The sequence below is a fragment of the Giraffa tippelskirchi genome, chromosome 3, assembly GCF_054371585.1.
Source record: "Giraffa tippelskirchi isolate mGirTip1 chromosome 3, T2T-mGirTip1v1.2.pri, whole genome shotgun sequence".
Lineage (NCBI taxonomy): Eukaryota > Metazoa > Chordata > Mammalia > Artiodactyla > Giraffidae > Giraffa > Giraffa tippelskirchi.
In genome coordinates, this window is record NC_137277.1 from 138,036,726 (window position 1) to 138,054,944 (window position 18,219).

The 18,219-nt window shown below is 42.5% G+C and overlaps 2 long non-coding RNA genes across 2 annotated transcripts in view; one reads left to right on the forward strand and one right to left on the reverse strand.

Moving 5' to 3' along the window:
• The window catches only part of LOC145542473 (uncharacterized), a 198,508-nt gene extending 185,430 nt beyond the window's left edge, over positions 1-13,078 (reverse strand). The window contains exon 1 of the long non-coding RNA XR_014079879.1: positions 12,775-13,078. This is a non-coding gene — a long non-coding RNA (uncharacterized LOC145542473). The remainder of the gene's footprint in view (positions 1-12,774) is intronic.
• A 60-nt stretch (positions 13,079-13,138) lies between these two features.
• On the forward strand, positions 13,139-15,024 carry LOC145542474 (uncharacterized). Its single transcript, XR_014079880.1, has 2 exons — positions 13,139-14,034; positions 14,536-15,024. It is a non-coding gene; the product is annotated as an uncharacterized LOC145542474 (long non-coding RNA).
• The last annotated feature ends 3,195 nt before the right edge of the window (positions 15,025-18,219 follow it).

The window sequence follows — 18,219 nt, forward strand, 5'->3', positions numbered from 1 at the left end:
CCAGAGCTCTGCTGAGCATATGTAGACCCATCTCTAGGACTTTGGTTCCTCTGTGGACACTACCTTCTTCTTCCTTCTTCTCCACTATGGTTTTCTTCTTTGCTCACTGGAGCCTCACTTTGATCTCTCCTGCCCACTCCAACCTGAGTCCATCCTCATCAGCATCCCTCTCCATGTAGCCCCCCTGCTCCTCATCCTCACCTGGGGTAGGCACCTTTCTGTGGAGAACTGTCTCCAGGGCCAGTGAAGATGTGAGCAGCCCAGGAACAGACTCTCCTCATAGCCCAGCTGGCCTCCCCTTTTCTGTGCCTCTTACCTGATGCACAGTCTTTAGGTTGGACTGTAGAAATGATCCCAACTGAGGCTATATTTTCAAAACATGCTTGGTGCTGCTTTAATATGGCTTCAGGTCTCTGGTATAATATATTCACTAAATATGGACAAAGAGACCTAAAATAAACTTATTCTGCACTACTTACACCTTTTACAATCCACCCTAAGGAAAGTCTGCTAAATAAAAAACTGTCTTTTGTTCAAAGATGTACATTTCAATTTGATTTGTTGGGAAGAAAAACAATATAAGCAATGTAAATCCCTTACATTAGCCCACTTTTATGAAGTATTTGTAATAACATAATCATTATGTGCTTTGTGTTAAAAAGCAAAATCCAAAAATGTCTGTTAACTACATTCAAAACTATGTATAAGGGCATTATTTGTTCTTTTTATGGTTGGGTAATATTCCATTGTATATACACACCACATCTTTTTTATCCATTCCTCTGTTGATGGACATTTAGGTTGCTTCCATGTCCAGGCTATTGTAAATAGTGCTGCAGTGAAATTTGGGGTGCATGTGTCTTTTGGAATTATGGTTTTATCCCAGTATATGCCCAGGAATGGGACTGTTGGGTCATATAGCAGTTCTATTTTTAGCTTTTTAAGGCTCCTCCATATTATTTTACATAGTGGCTATACCAACTTACTTTCCCACCAACAGTGTAGGAGGTCTCCCTTTTCTCCATACCCTCTCCAGTATTGAACATTGGTAGATTTTTTGATGATGGCCATTCTTGCAAGAATAAGGTGATACCTCATGGTAGTTTTGATTTACATTTCTCAAATAATTAGTGACTGCAGCCATGAAATTAAAAGAAGCTTGTTCCTTGGAAGAAAAGATATGACAAACCTAGACAGAAGATTTGATTCCTGGCTTGGGAAGATCCACTGGAGAAGGAATAATCTACCCACTCCAGTATTCTTGGGCTTCCCTTGTAGCTCAGCTGGTAAAGAATCCACCTGCAATGTGGGAGACCTGGGTTCAATCCCTGGGTTGGGAAGATACCCTGGAGAAGGGAAAGGGTACCCACTCCAGTATTCTGACCTGGAGAATTCCATGGACTATATAGTCCATGGGGTCACAAAGAGTAGGACACAACTGAGCCACTTTCACTTTCAGACAGCGTTTTAAAAAGCAGACAATGTTTTACTTACAAAATCCGTATAGTCAAAGGTATGGTTTTTCCAGTAGTCATGTATGGGTGTGAGAGTTGGACCACAAAGAAGGCTGGGCGCTGAAGAATTGATGCTTTTGAACCGTGGTGTTAGAGAAGACTCTTGAGAGTCCCTTGGACTGCAAAGAGATCAAACCCGTCAATCCTAAAGGAAATCAACACTGAATATTCATTGGAAGGACTGATGCTGAAGCTGAAACTCCAATATTTTGGCCACCTGATGAGAAGAACTGACTCATTTGAAAAGATGCTGATGCTGGGAAAGATTGAAAGCAGGAGGAGAAGGGGATGACAGAGGATGAGATGGTTGGATGGCATCACCAACTCCATGGTGATGGTGAAGAACAGGGAGGCCTGGTGTGCTGCAGTCCATGGGGTTGCAAAGAGTCAGACACAACTAAACAACTGAACAACAACATGGGGGTGATGCTTCATGACTGTTCACATCTGCATAGGACTCCAGTGCTTGGGTGCATCTTCATTCTAGCAATCTTCAATCAATGGGTATTTTGGTTCTTCCTAGTCTTTGCCATTACAAATAAGGCTCTAATGACTGTTCATGTAGGCAATAGGTGTATTTTTCCATTTCAATGCACCATAATAGATCATTTCCTCAAAATATTTAACTCATTTCCAAAAGGAATATCAAGGGTACCCATTTCCCCAACATCACAAGAACAGGCAACAGGAAAGGTGTTTTTTTATATTTTCCTAGCTGTTAGTGAGGTTGAGCATCTATTTATATGATTTTTAGGCCTTGCTGTTTTCTCTGTGGGCTCTATAAATTGTCTGTTCATCACAGTTTCCACTTATTCTATCGGTATGTCAGTTGTTCAATTTGTTGGAAGCTTGTGTCTATTAAGCAAGGTTTGCCAAATGATACACTGTAGTATTTGCTACACATGGATTAAAAGCATGCTGAAATGTGTGTCACTTTGTTCCTCGGGAAGCCTGGTGGAGACTGAGACATCATCCCCCAGACCTCATTGCTCAGGTTGCACCCAGTCCCATTCATTTATCCCAGGATGCTGAACTCATATTATTCATTTCCATATGGGCTGTGATGTGAAATTAGTTATAAAGTATACATAACACATAAATCTTTGGTATATAGATTAAAATTTGTATTCAGTCATTTAGTATTTACCTTCATTGGTGGGAAAACTTAATATAAACTTTTTATATACAGTTTATATAATCATTTATATTTACCTTGCCTTGAGTATTCCTGTCTAATTGTTTAGTTGAATATAGTTTCAGGGATTTTTGTTTGGTTGGTTCACTGTTATATCCTTAGTGCCTGTAACAGTGTCTGGTACATAGTATTAATAGATGCTCAATAAACATTAGTTAAACTAATAAATCAACTATAATGCAAGGTGGCACGTGTGATGAAATAAAGACATAGATACTATGTGTGTGTATGTGTGTTTAAAAAGTAAGGCTTAAGTTAATTGGGGGTCGTGAAATGATGTGGGTCTTTCTCAGTCTTTTCAATCTTTCAAACTTCTGTTTCTCTGTTCAATCTTCTGAATCTTCTGTTTCTCTTAATGTGTCGTGTGTCAGCCTGTTTTATATCTCTCTTTTCTGTGTCAAGGGTCAGGGATAAGGCCACAGGCCACAGTGGAGTTTTGAGACTCCAAGCACCAGTTCCCCACAGGTACATCTTCAAATTCCTCCACAGTACTGAAGGGGACACTCCTCGCATTTGTGAGGTTTCTCCAGACCAAACTGCCCCAGCACCAGATCCATCAGCTGGGCCCAGATTTCCTCTGTTTCTTCCAGTATCAGGACCCTGAAGGCTACAGAGAGAATGTGTACAGGTGTACAAAACACAGAAGCACTGGCTGGGGGTGTTACTGAGTATCAAGAGCAATAATGAAAAGCAATCAGGCAGGAGTGAGTCGGGATGGACTCTCTCCATTACTGGTGCATGATCTTATGCTTTCACTTTAATTTGTTTGGACTCTAATATCTGGGATGTAAAAAGATAATAACAATACCCACCACAGTGCCATGATAATTTCATGCCACAAAGTGTCTGAAGGTTGTAGGTAATCAATAATAGTTGTTATAGATACAGCAGTATCTCCAGAGAAGCTACTCTGTTACTTTTGCACAAGGCATCCTTTGATAAGACTTTCAATTCAGTTCAGTCGCTCAGTCGTGTCCAACCCTTTGCGACCCCGTGAACTGCAGCACATCAGGCCTCCCTGTCCATCACCAATTCCCTGAGTCCACCCAAACCCATGTCCATCGAGTCGGTGATGCCATCCAGCCATCTCATCCTCTCTCATTCCCTTCTCCTCCTGCTCTCAATCTTTCCCAACATCAGGGTCTTTTCCAGTGAGTCAGCTCTTCGCATCAGGTGGCCAAAGTATTGCAGTTTCAGTTTCAGCATCATTCCTTCCAATGAACACCCAGGACTGATCTCCTTTAGAATGGACTGGTTGGATCTCCTTGCAGTCCAAGGGACTCTCAAGAGTCTTCTCCAACACCACAGTTCAAAAGCATCAATTCTTCAGTGCTCAGCTTTCTTTAGAGTCCAACTCTCACATCCATACATGACTACTGGAAAAACCATACCCTTGACTAGACGGACCTTTGCTGGCAAAGTAACGTCTCTGCTTTTTAATATGCTGTCTAGGTTGATCATAACTTTCCTTCCAAGGAGTAAGCATCTTTTAATTGGCTGCAATCACCATCTGCAGTGATTTTGGAGCCCAGAAAAATAAAGTCAGCCACTGTTTCCACTGTTTCCCCATCTATCTGCCATGAAGTGATGGGACCAGATGCCATGATCTTCGTTTTCTGAACTTTGAGCTTTAAGCCAACTTTTTCACTTTCCTCTTTCACTTTCATCAAGAGGCTCTCTAGTTCTTCTTCACTTTCTGCCATAAGGGTGGTGTCATCTGCATATCTGAAGTTATGATCTTGATTCTCCCAGCAATCTTGGTTCCAGCTTGTGCTTCCTCCAGCCCAGGGTTTCTCATGATGTCCTCTGCATATAAGTTAAATAAGCAGGGTGACAATATACAGCCTTGACATACTCCTTTTCCTGTTTGGAACCAGTCTGTTGTTCCATGTCCAGTTCTAACTGTTGCTTCCTGACCTGCATACAGGTTTCTCAAGAGGCAGGTCAGGTGGTCTGGTATTCCCATCTCTTTCAGAATTATCCAGTTTATTGTGATCCACACAGTCAAAGGCTTTGGCATAGTCAATAAAGCAGAAATAGATGTTTTTCTGGTACTCTCTTGCTTTTTACATATTTGTAAAGAGCCTCTTCCTCTATTTTCATTCCAGGTTCAGAGCAACTGATCACACCAGATGTGTTACTGAAAATTATTGCTGCATTTCCTCATCATTTTTAGAACACCCTGCATCATTTCTGCTGCCAGGGTATCTGCAGGATGAGGGAGCTGCAGAAAGGGGCAGTTGAGGCAGCAGATTGCACGGGGACTCAGACACCCACTCAGTTCACCCCAAGCTTGGGGCTGTGCCTGCCCCCAGGAAGAAACTAAGTCAGAATCACGAAGGGCTCAGGAGAAGGAACGTTGTGCAGGAAGCAGGAGCATTGCTGTGTGTGCTCCTCCCCTCCATCAGCCTGTGCTGGGGTTCCATAAGAATCCACAGAACCCCAGGGTGTCCCCAGCCCACCCTACTCAAACTTCTCCCCACCTCTATTTACTTGTTGTTGTTTAGTTGCTAAGTTGTGTCTGAATTTTGTGACTTCATAAACTGTAGCCTGCCAGGCTCCTATGTCTTTGGAATTTCCCAGGCAAGAATACTGGAATGAGTTGCAATTTCCTTCTTCGGGGGATCTTCCCAACCCAGGTATTGAATCCACATCTCCTGTATTGGCAGGCAGATTCTTTACCACCAAGCCACCAGGGAAGCCCCATATATACCTGTATAAGTACCCAAAAGGTTCATTGACAAAACAATCCCCCCAAAGCTCCCTTTTCCCTCTTTGTTGTCAATGCCTACCCAGTGGCAATCACCAATCTGTATTTTGTCTCTGTTTCTGCCTTTCTCAGAATGTCATATCACCTAAGTAATATAGTGGGTAGCCTTGAATCTGGTTTCTTTCACTCAGCAAAACTGCATTTGAGATTTATAATTTAGTTTCATGTCTTAGTAGTTTCTTTTTATTGTTTAATTGCTGTTATTGCTTAATTAATTGATTAATGTTGCATTGTATAGATAAACCATAATTTGTTTATTTACCAATTGAAGGACATTTTTGTTTTCTCCATTTGAGAGCTATATAAATTAAAGTCACTATATATAAATGTTTTTTAAAAAAAAATACTAGTCACCCTTCAAGTCCCAGCCCTCGCTCCACTTTCTTACCCTCTCCTTTGCCCTCCCCATTACCAATATTTGTTGTTGCTGTACAGTCACTAGGTTGTATCCAACTCTTTGTGACTCCATGGACTGAAGCATACCAGGCAACTCTGTCCTAACCATCTCATCAACAGATACAAAGTAAAACGGCAGCCTACCAAATGACAGAAAGCATTTGTAAACAATATATCTGACAAAGGATTCATATCCAAAATAGACCAAGAACTCAAAGAACTCAATCATCAAAAATAACCAAAAATGGTCAGAATACCCAAACGGACATTTTTCCAAAGAACATGCAAATGGCCAATGGACACAGGAAAAGATGCTCAACATCACTTATCTGCAGGACTTCTCTGACAGTCCAGTGGTTAAGACTCCATGCTACCAATGCAGGGGACACAGTTTCTATCCTTGGTTGGGGAATTAAGATCCCACTTGCCATGTGGAGTGGCCAAAAGGTAAAATTTTTTAAAAATCCTTTATAATCAGGGAAAGGCACACCAGAACCATAATAAATATCAAGTCACACTGGACAGAACGGCTATCATCCAAAAGATTACAAATAAGCATTGTCAAGGATATGGAAAAAAAGGGAACTCTTGTGCACTTTTGTTGGAAATGTTAATTGGTACAGACACTATGGAAAACAGTATGAACAGTACGGATTTTCCTTAAAAAGTTAAAAATAGAGCTACCATATAACACAGGAATCCCACTTAGGGGTATCTTTCTGAAGGAAAAAAGAACTAATTTAAAAAGGTATATACATCCCTATACTTACGGAACTTCATTGACAATAGCCAAGATATGGAAGCTACCCAGATATGCACCAATAGGAAAATGGATAAAGAAAACTTCATACATAATGTATATATATATATATATATATATTTCATATACACATATACAACGGAAGATGACTCAGCCACAAAAGAGAATGAAATCTTAAAACAACGTGGATGGACTGAGAGAGCATTATGCTAAGTGAGATATGTCAAACAGAGAAAGAGAAATACCTTATGATGTCACTTATATATAGAATCTACAAAACAAAGTAAATGAACACAACAAAACAGAAATTGACTCAAAGATTCCAAGAATAAGCTGGTGGTTGCCAAAGGGGGAGGGGAGTAGGGGATGAGTACAATAAGTGAAAACGATTGTATTCTCAAATTTCAAATTTACAGTTATAAAACAAATGTCATGGGAATGTAATGAAAGCACAGGGAATAGAGTTCATAATACTGTAATAACTTTGCTTGGTGGTGAATGGTAACTAGACATATTGGTGATCATTCTATAATGTATAAAAATATTGAATCACTATGTGATATACCAGAAAAATAGTATAATATTGCCAGTCAACTGTATGTCAACTTGAAAGGGAAAGAAAAGACTATCTTAAAAAAGAAAGACTGTAATGAGACTGAACTGAACTGAACTGAATGAGATAGAAAGTGATTGTCAGATGAAACTTTGAAAGGATGTGTGTTGAAAGGACAGTATCCACTGAAGTTTCACTCTCAAGTGGCCCAGATAAGGTGAGGACTCAAAGAGGAGTAGCCATGGGATGTTACAGAAAGCTCTGCTTTTTCCTTCGTTTAAATAGGCTTTATAATATATTTTAAAGCAGTTTTGAGTTGATAGCAGAATGGAGCAGAGGAGAGAGAGGTCCCACGTGGACCTGCTCTGTTGTTGCTGTCTTCTTAACCCCTACTCTCAAAACACAGGTACTCAGTTCAGGTCAGCTCAGTTCAGTCGCTGAGTTTTGTCCAACTTTTTACAACCCCGGGGACTGCAGTATGCCAGTGCCAGGTTTTCCTGTACATAACCAACTCCCAGAGTTTACTCAAACTCATGTCCACTGAGTCGGTGATGCCATCCAATCAACTCATGCTCTGTCGCCCCGTTCTCTCCCTATCTTCAATCTTTCCAGCATCAGGGTCTTTTCAAATGAGTTGTCTCTTCACATCAGGTGGCCAAAGTATTGCAGTTTCAGCTTCAATATCAGTCCTTCCAATGAATATTCAAGACTGACTTCCTTTAGGATGGACTGGTTGGATCTCCTTGCAGTGCAAGGGACTCTCAAGAGTCTTCTCCAACACCACAGTTCAAAAGCATCAGTTCTTCAGTGCTCAGCTTTCTTTAGAGTCCAACTCTCACATCCATACACGACTACTGGAAAAATCATTGCTTTGAATAGACGGACCTTTGTTGGCAAAGTAATGTCTCTGCTTTTTAATATGCTGTCTAGGTTGGTCATAGCTTTTCTTCCAAGGAGCAAGCGTCTTTTAATTTCATGGCTGCAAACACCATCTGCGGTGATTTTGGAGCCCAAGAAATTAAAGTCTCTCACTGTTTCCATTGTTTTCCATCTATTTGCCATGAAGTGATGGGACTGGATGCTAGGATCTTAGTTTTCTGAATGTTGAGCTTTAACCCAACTTTTTCACTCTCCTCTTTCACTTTCATCAAGAGGCTTTTTAGTTATGCTTCACTTTCTGCCATAAGGGTGGTGTCATCTGCATATCTGAGGTTATTGATATTTCTCCCAGTAATCTTGATTCTAGCCTGGCTTCATCCAGCCCAGCATTTCTCATGATGTACTCTGCATATAAGTTAAATAAGCAGGGTGACAATATACAGCCTTGACATACTCCTTCCCAATTTGGAACCAGTCTGTTGTTCTATGTCCAGTTCTAACTGTTGCTTCTTGACCTGCATACAGATTTCTCAGGAGGCAAGTCAGGTGTTCTGGTATTCCAATCTCTTGAAGACTTTTCCACAGTTTGTGATGATCCACACAGTCAAAGGCTTTGGTGTAGTCAATAAAGCAAAACTCAATGTTTCTTTGGAACTCTCTTGCTTTTTCAATGATCCAAAAGATGTTGACAATTTGATCTCTGGTTCCTCTGCCTTTTCTAAAACCAGCTTGAACATCTGGAAGTTCATAGTTCATTTACTGTTGAAGCCTGGCTTGGAGAATTTTGACCATTACTTTTCTAGCGTGTGAGATGAGTGCAATTGTGTGGTAGTTGGAGCATTCTTTAGCATTGCCTTTCTTGGGGATTGGAATGAAAACTGACCTTTTCCAGTCCTGTGGCCACTGTTGAGTTTTCCAAATTTGCTGGCATATTGAATGACATACTTTCACAGCATCATCTTTTAGGATTTGAAATAGCCCAACTGGAATTCCATCCCCTCCACTAGCTTTGTTTGTAGTGATGCTTCCTAAGGTCGACCTGACTTTGCATTCCAGGATGTCTGGCTCTTGGTGAGTGATCACACCGTCATGGTTACCTGGGTCATGAAGATCTTTTTTGTATAGTTCTTCTGTGTATTGTTCCACCTCTTCTTAATATCTTCTGCTTGTTAGGTCTATACCATTTCTGTCCTTTATTGTGCTCATCTTTGCATGAACTGTTCCCTTGGTCTCTCTAATTTTCTTGAAGAGATCTCTAGTCTCTATTGCCTTCTTCTATTTCTTTGCATTGATCACTGAGGAAGGCTGTCTTATGTCTCCTTGTTATTCTTTGGAACTCTGCATTCAAATGGGCATATCTTTCCTTTATTCCTTTGCCTTTCACTTCTTTTCCTTTCACAGCTATTTGTAAGGCCTACTCAGACAACCATTTTGCCTTTTTGCATTTCTTTTTCTGGGTATGGTCTTGATAACTGCCTCCTGTACAATGTCATGAACCTCAGTCCCTAGTTCTTCAGGCACTCTGTCTATCAGATCTAATCCCTTGAATCTATTTGTCACTTCCATTGTATAATCATAAGTGATTTGATTTAGGTCATACCTGAACGGTTTAGTGGTTTTCCATACTTTTTCAATTTAACTTTAAATTTGGCAATAAAGAGTTCATGATCTGAGCCACAGTCAGCTCCTGGTCTTGTTTTGCTGACTGTCTAGAGCTTCTCCATTTTTGGCCACAAAGGATATAATCAATCTGATTTTGGTATTGACCATCTGGTGATGTCCCTGTGTAGAGTCTGCTCTTGTGTTGTTGGAAGAGGGTGTTTGCTATAACCAGTGTGTTCTCTTGGCAAAACTCTATTAGCCTTTGCCTGACTTCATTTTGTACTCCAAGGCCAAATTTGCCTGTTACTCCAGGTATTTCTTGACTTCCTACTTTTTCATTCCAGTCTCCTACAATGAAAAGGACATCTTTGGGGGGTGTTAGTTCTAGAAGGTCTATCAGATCTGTATATCAGAACTGATCCCTTGAACCTATTTGCCACTTCCATTGTATAATCCTAAGGGATTTGATTTAGGTAATACCTGAATTGTCTAGTGTTTTTCCCTACTTTCTTCAATGTAAGTCCGAAACTGGCCCTCAGAGCCTCCCAAATCCCCAACTATCTTATCGTCATTCTGTGTGTTGGTTAACACTGATGAATCTATAGGGACACATTGCTATCACCAGAGTCCAGAGTTTGCATTAAGATTCACTCCTGGTAGCATACCTTCTATGGGTTTTGACAAATGAATCTCATGTTTGTATCACACTAAACACTGTCATGGAAATTCATTGACACCAAGGAATCCATTGGTCCATTGATACCAAGGAGTTCTAAGACTGGATCACATAGTAAGAATGTGTTTCATTTTGAAAGACACAGACTGTGTTCACAGAGTTTCTGAGGAGAGTAACTGAGAGCATGCCAGCATACTGAGGAAACAAGCCAAGGAAGGAGGTAAAATTGAAGATGCCTTCAAGAAAGACGTTGTCAAGACAAAATGTTAACTCCACCCTTTAAGGTAGTTGGCTAGTCATGAGAATTAAATGGACATGAGACAGCTGATGGTGATTGCAGCCATGAAATTAAAAGACGCTTACTCCTTGGAAGGAAGGTTATGGACAACCTAGATAGCATATTTAAAAGCAGAGACATTACTTTGCCAACAAAGGTCCGTCTGGTCAGGGCTATGGTTTTTCCAGTGGTCATGTATGGATGTGAGAGTTGGACGGTGAAGAAAGCTGAGCGCCGAAGAATTGATGCTTTTGAACTGTGGTGTTGGAGAAGACTCTTGAGAGTCCCTAGGACTGCAAGGAGATCCAATCAATCCATCCTAAAAGAGGTCAATCCTGGGTGTTCATTGGAAGGTCTGATGTTGAGGCTGAAACTCCAGTACTTTGGCAACCTCATGCGAAGGGTTGACTCATTGGAAAAGACCCTAATGCTGGGTAGGATTGGGGCCGGAGGAGAAGGGGGCGACAGAGGATGAGATGGTTGGATGGCATCACCGACTCAATGGACATGGGTTTGGGTAGACTCCGGGAGTTGGTGATGGACAGAGAGGCCTGGCGTGCTGCAATTCATGGGGTCGCAAAGAGTCGGACACGACTGAGCGACTGAACTGAGCTGAGACAGATTCACAGGATAGAAGCATGAACATTTATTTTCCCTGTTTTACATGACATGGGGAATCATCCTAAGAAATGAAGAAAGAACCAGAGAAGTGGCAAAACCTAAATGTTTTTCTATTGGGTTGAACAAAGAGAAGCGGTTGTGGAAAAGTAACTGCACTATCTGCGGAGCTGAAGGAGGATGAGAATTCTGTTGAACAAGATCTGTTCCTCCTCTCATTCTCCACTCTCTGCCTTTGACAATAAAAATGTCACTCTTGTTCCAGCAGAGGGAAGACATCTTTCACTGGAGGATGGAGAAGGGGCGAGGGGGGGAGAGTGGGCAGGGGAGGAGGGGCGGGGTAAGGTGGGAAACAGTGGTAGGGGATGAATATGCCATCACGTAACGAAGCAACAGTTAGAACTGGAAATGGAACAACAGACTGGTTCCAAATAGGAAAAGGAGTACGTCAAGGCTGTATATTGTCACCCTGCTTATTTAACTCATATGCAGAGTACATCATGAGAAACGCTGGGCTGGAAGAAACACAAGCTGGAATCAAGATTGCCGGGAGAAATATCAATAACCTCAGATATGCAGATGACACCACCCTTATGGCAGAGAGTGAAGAAGAACTAAAGAGCCACTTGATGAAGGTGAAGGAGGAGAGTGAAAAAGTTGGCTTAAAGCTCAACGTTCAGAAAACTAAGATCATGGCATCTGGTCCCATCACTCCATGGGAAATAGATGGGGAAACAGTGGAAACAGTGTCAGACTTTATTTTTTTGGGCTCCAGAATCACTGCTGATGGTGACTGCAGCCATGAAATTAAAAGATGCTTACTCCTTGGAAGGAAGGTTATGGCCAACCTAGATAGCGTATTTAAAAGCAGAGACATTACTTTGCCAACAAAAGTCCATCTAGTCAAGGCTATGGTTTTTCCAGTAGTCATGTATGGATGTGAGAGTTGGACGGTGAAGAAAGCTGAGTGCCATAGAATTGATGCTTTTGAACTGTGGTGTTGGAGAAGACTCTTGAGAGTTCCTTGGACTGCAAGGAGATCCAATCAATCCATCCTAAAAGAGATCAATCCTGGGTGTTCATTGGAAGGTCTGATGTTGAAGCTGAAACTCCAATACTTTGGCCACCTCATGCGAAGGGTTGACTCGTTGGAAAAGACCCTAATGCTGGGTAGGATTGGGGGCGGGAGGAGAAGGGGACGACAGAGGATGAGATGGTTGGATGGCATCACCGACTTGATGAACATGGGTTTGGATAGACTCCGGGAGTTGGTGATGGACAGGGAGGCCTGGCGTGCTGCAGTTCATGGGGTCGCAGAGAGTCGGACACGACTGAGCGACTGAACTGAACTGATGCCATCACCTGCTTCCAGGAAGAAAAAGGGAAGAGTCAGCATGCTCTTGCACCTACTGCTTTGCTGTTTGGGGGGCGTGGGGGGGAGTTGTTTGTTTTTGTTGCTAGGGTTTTTTTGTTTTGTTTTTTAGTGTCTGTAGCTCAAAACAATGTTCTGGTTTACTTTACATCTAAATCTTACCTGGTGTTTGGTTTCTGATGGAAGGAAAGTCACATTTTTCTGATATGATGGGGCTGGTCAGGTGGAGAAGGATCAGATGGGTGTGGGCCCATGCCTGTTCTTCTCTTGTGTGTAGGGAAGATGATTCTGCTCTTGCTGGATGGGATCTGCACTCAGGCCTCCCCATTGGTGTCATTGCACACAGACATTGGGTGGCAGCATGAGCAGTCAGCAGACCAGAGGGGTCCTTGGGGAGCTTTGTGAGAGGAGGAAGCCAGATAAAGGGACCACAGGAAGCAACCTTATTTTCCTGGCAATAGAGCCCAACAGAACTTGGAACCCAGGAAACCAGGCACCACATTCTAGAGAAGATCCCTACCAGCTCACTTGGTAGGAGACACTCAAATGGACATGGTCTTCTCTGTCCTGATGTCCTGAGACCCTGGCCTCAGAAAGCCCCCCACAGTGACCACCTTTTCCAACACTGCAGATATTTGGAGGTCTCATTCCTGACGCCTTTGGCCATTTGCCTAGAGGGACCCAAAGATAACACAGGGAGGCCCAGGACAGGCAGTCTAGGCTGAGTCACCACTCTGATCCCACCTGAGTAGCCCCATATCCTCTCCTTATGTGTGTGGAAGGAGCAGGGGTCATGTAGAGTGGGTCTGCTTCCACCAAGAGTAGGCTGATGAAGGGTCAGAGCCTGGCAGGCTGGTCATGTCCACATGACTTAGCCATGAGTCAGTGCTCTGCAAACCCCATTTCTTCCCCTTCCTCTGTATAAAAGGAGCCCAAATTCAGACCAGGACAAGATGGGTTTTTTGAGATACTAGTCTACCATTTTCTCAGTCTGCTAACTTTTCAATTGAAGTCATTATTTCTTGCCCCCACAACTTGCCTTCTGATTTATTGGCCTGTCTTGCATCTGACAGTCTGGGCTCAGTAACAGTCAAAGTTGGCTGGGTGGGATGTGGAGAGCCATCCCACATCCCAAGGTTTATCCTAAGCCCTCTATGTGTGTCTCCTTCCCCCCAAGGTGGGTATCTGAGCAGACACATGTCTGTGCCGTCTGAGAGCAGAAGGTAGGGTGGGAAGAAAAGGCAGCAATAATGGCCAGGCAGCGCTTCAATATCTCTAGGCCGGGCTGGCTGCTGGTCAGTGTCATCGAAAATCCTCACATTGCAGATCGGCAAGGAGCTCATTGATGAGAACACAAAACCCATCTTCCTGAGTGAGGGATGGAGACACCACACTGCCAATGAGGGCCAGCACAGGCTCCAGGTGAGTATGGCTAAGGAAAGGGACTTCAGAGCCAGGATCCAGAGATGAACAGGAAAATCCTCCTGCCAGACACCTCCCAGGGCACTCCCCAGGGTTCCATCCAGGGTTTGTGTGCAGCTCAGCACACCTGGTTCTGACTTAGAGCCTCTGTGTCAACTTTCCCCTGAATCACCTGGAGAACCTTGACCTACTAGAAAGAATTTAGCAGTTTCAATTGGTTTTATTTTTAAATTTGAGATTTTCAAATATTATGAAGATGAAAAATAAATTAGATGCTGAAGTTGGTGTAAACCTTTAAAAAAGGATTATATTTTTAATTTTTTTAAATATTTGTGATTGTCAAGATACCTTAATAGTTCTCACTGATTAACTTTACTAGTAAAGGTTATAATACAGATTTATAAAATGAGTACATACTATGGTTACTTTTATCCCTTTTTCACATATTGATGGTCTGGAACACATTTAGCAAATTTAAACAGATTTTGCTTTACTTTGCAGAATTGAGTGAAATCTAAGCCTTGTCACTTTCTGAATTGGGGGATTCCAGAAAAAGAAATACACTTGGACGCATTGGACAGCTTTTTCACTTCTGCAAGCATCACTGTAAAAGCAAAACAGTAAATCAGCTTTGACATCAGTCCTTCCAATGAACACCCAGGACTGATCTGCTTTAGGATGGACTGGGTGGATCTCCTTGCAGTCCAAGGGACTCTCAAGAGTCTTCTCCAACACCACAGTTCAAAAGCATCAGTTCTACAGCGCTCAGCTTCCTTTATAGTCCAACTATCACATCCATACATGACTACTGGAAAAACCATAGCCTTGACTAGATGGACCTTTGTTGGCAAAGTAATGTCTCTGCTTTTTAATATGCTGTCTAGGTTGGTCATAACTTTCCTTTCAAGAAGTAAGAGTCTTTTAATTTCATGGCTGAAGTCACCATCTGCTGTGATCTTGGAGCCCAAGAAAATAAAGTCAGCCACTGTTTCCACTGTTTCCCCATCTATTTGCCATGAAGTGATGGGACCAGGAGCCATGATTCTAGTTTTCTGAATGTTGAGCTTTAAGGCAACTTTTTCACTCTCCTCTTTCACTTTTATCAAGAGGCTCTTTAGTTCTTCACTTTCTGACATAAGAGTGGTGTCATCTGCATATCTGAGGTTATTGACATTTCTTCTGGCAATCTTGATTCCAGCTTGTGTTTCTTTCAGCCCAGCATTTCTCATGATGTACTCTGCATATAAATTAAATAAGCAGGGTGACAATATACAGCCTTGACGTACTCCTTTTCCTATTTGGAACCAGTCTGTTGTTCCATGTCCAGTTCTAACTGTTGCTTCCTGACCTGCATACATTGAAGCTGAAATTCCAATACTTTGGCCACCTCATTTGAAGAGCTGACTCATTTGAGAAGACCCTGATGCTGGGAAAGATTGAAGGCAGGAGGAGAAAGAGACAACAGAGGATGAGATAGTTGGATGGCATCACTGCCTCATTGGACATGAGTTTGGGTAAACTCCAGGAGTTGGTGATGGGCAGGGAAGCCTGGCGTGCTGCAGTCCATGGGGTTGCAAAGAATCGGATACAACTGAGAGACTGAACTGAACTAAAGGCTTTCCTGTGTGGTGCTGTGAGCCTTGCCTGAAGAGACTGAGAGAAACCTGGGCTCCCAGGGCAGCTCGGCCACACACTCTCTGCCTGATCCTGGACCCCTGAGCTCACCCATGGAGTCTCAGTCCTACTGGATCCATAACTGCACCACAGCCTCTCAGCATTTCATGGTGATAAAAGGACACAGGGCCCAGAACATGTGGTCCATTGCCTTATTCTTAGTGAAAGTGAAAGTGTTAGCTGCTCAGTTGTGTCTGACTCTTTGCAACCCCACGTTCTATAGCTGGTCAGGCTCCACTGTCCATGGGATTCTCCAGGCAAGAATATTGCACTGGGTTGCCATACCCTTCTCCAGGGGATCTTCCACACCCAGGTCTCCTGCATTGCAAGCAGATTCTTTACCATCTGAGCTACAAGGGAAGTTCTAATATTCTTAGTAGGTACACAATAAATGATGCTCTGTGTTACCCTGTATGAGGAAATCTGCTTTCCTTTATTGCCAGCTCAATGTGTCCCCATGGAAAGACAATCCAGACCTCAATTATCCCTGTAGTGTTAACACACCTTGTCTCCATGAGCATCTGAAATCACAATGTGCAGATTCCATCTCCTCCATCCAGGTGAGCAATGGAGCCAGAAACATCAGATTTCAGTTTGTCCATCTACCTCTTGGCACATCTTATGCAACAAAATCCGAGTGACAGAATATTGTTATCGCTATGATGATTATTATTCACCCTCAAGCAATAATGATTAATGAAATACAAGTAAACCTCACTGATCAAATAGCAATACACAAAGCACCAAAAGCCTACCTTCAACTTTGTTCAGCAGAAAACTTTTTCTGATCCTTACTGAGAAATTACAGCCTTTCCAAGACATATTTGACAACCACAAAAAAATGGAACTCCATATTTTAAAAACCAGATGAACAATATGTAATTTAAGGCACACTTATGTCAAGAAAAAGTCTTCCAACTCACTCATTATATAATCCACTTTTAGGTCCCAGCCCCTTGATATATATGAGTGACAGATTAAAAGCAGTTGGGAATTCACGCACTTGCTTTATTTCCAAATGGAATAAAAAATTTACATGACCCCACTGAATGCTACTGCTGCTGCTGCTAAGTCGCTTCAGTCGTGTCCGACTCTGTGCGACCCCATGGATGGCAGCTCACCAGGCTCTGCCGTCCCTAGGATTCTCCAGGCAAGAATACTGGAGTGGGTTGCCATTTCCTTCTCCAGTGCATGAAAGGGAAAAGTGAAAGTGAAGTTGCTCAGTCGTGTCCGACTGGTAGCTACCCCATGGACTGTAGCCTACCAGGCTCCTCCATCCATGGGATTTTCTAGGCAAGAGTACTGGAGTGGGGTGCCATTGCCTTCTCCAACCCCACTGAATAAAAAGGCCTTTATTATTTTTTGAATCTCTTAAGTCCAAGGGAATTTTGCTGGCTTCTCTCAATAAACTTTTTAAAAATATATAAGGTCCTCAAACTCTTTCAACCAATCTCACCCTGATACAAAGATGCTCATGAAAGCTTTCTGCTTTCTATTTCCTGTTCCCTGGTCGCACCAAATTACCACTTTGTGTTGTAAGCAACCACAATTTGTTACATCTTGTGCAGGTATGTGGAAGGCAAGTCACTGGCGTTGCTGGTTGGCTTACCTGGGTGAAGGTTTATAAGAGGGAGACAGGGAAGACAAACCCAGGTCTCAGGCATATAGGTGCCCCTGGGAGGTCACCTGACCTCAGCAAGCAAATAACAGTAAATACCCACCATAGGGTCAGTGACCAAAGCAGGGAGGAACAGTTAGCACAAAGAGAAGAGTACAAGAGCTCCAAGGAAATACAGGCTCTCTCCCACCACCACGAGCTCAAGTAAGCTCTTCCTACATAAAGAATCCCCCTCTCCAGGTAGAAAAAGGGGAGAGTGAATATTGAAGGTCTTAGCATTGACCCAAAGGGATACATTTAAACCAAAAGGACACTACCAAAAGAAATTTGGATAATTTTTAAAGTGGTAAATTTAAGATTTCTTACCAGCAAGATAGGTTTGGAGCTCAAGGAGGAAAATTAGCTAGGTTGTGGGTTAAGAAGGGACATTTGTATTGTCCATCTAGGCATGGCATGTATGAACATACAACCTCAATAAATTCACTTAGTATATATGTTAGTTAGTTAGTTCAGTCACTCAGTTATGTCCGACTCTTTGCAAACCCATTGATTGCACCACACCAGGTTTCCCTGTCCATCACCAACTCCCAGAGCCTACTCAAACTCATGTTCCTCCTGTCAGTGATATCATCCAAACATCTAATCCTCTGTCGTCCTCTTCTTCTCCTGCCTTCAATCTTTCCCAGCATCAGGGTATTTTCCAATGCATCAGTTCTTCACATCAGGTGGCCAAAGTATTGCAGTTTCAGCTTCAACATAAGTCCTTCCAATGACACTCAGGACTGATTATGTTTAGGATGGACTGGTTGGATCTCCTTGCAGTGCAAGGGACTCTCAAGAGTCTTCTCCAACACCACAGTTCAAAAGCATCAATTCTTCGGCGCTCAGCTTTC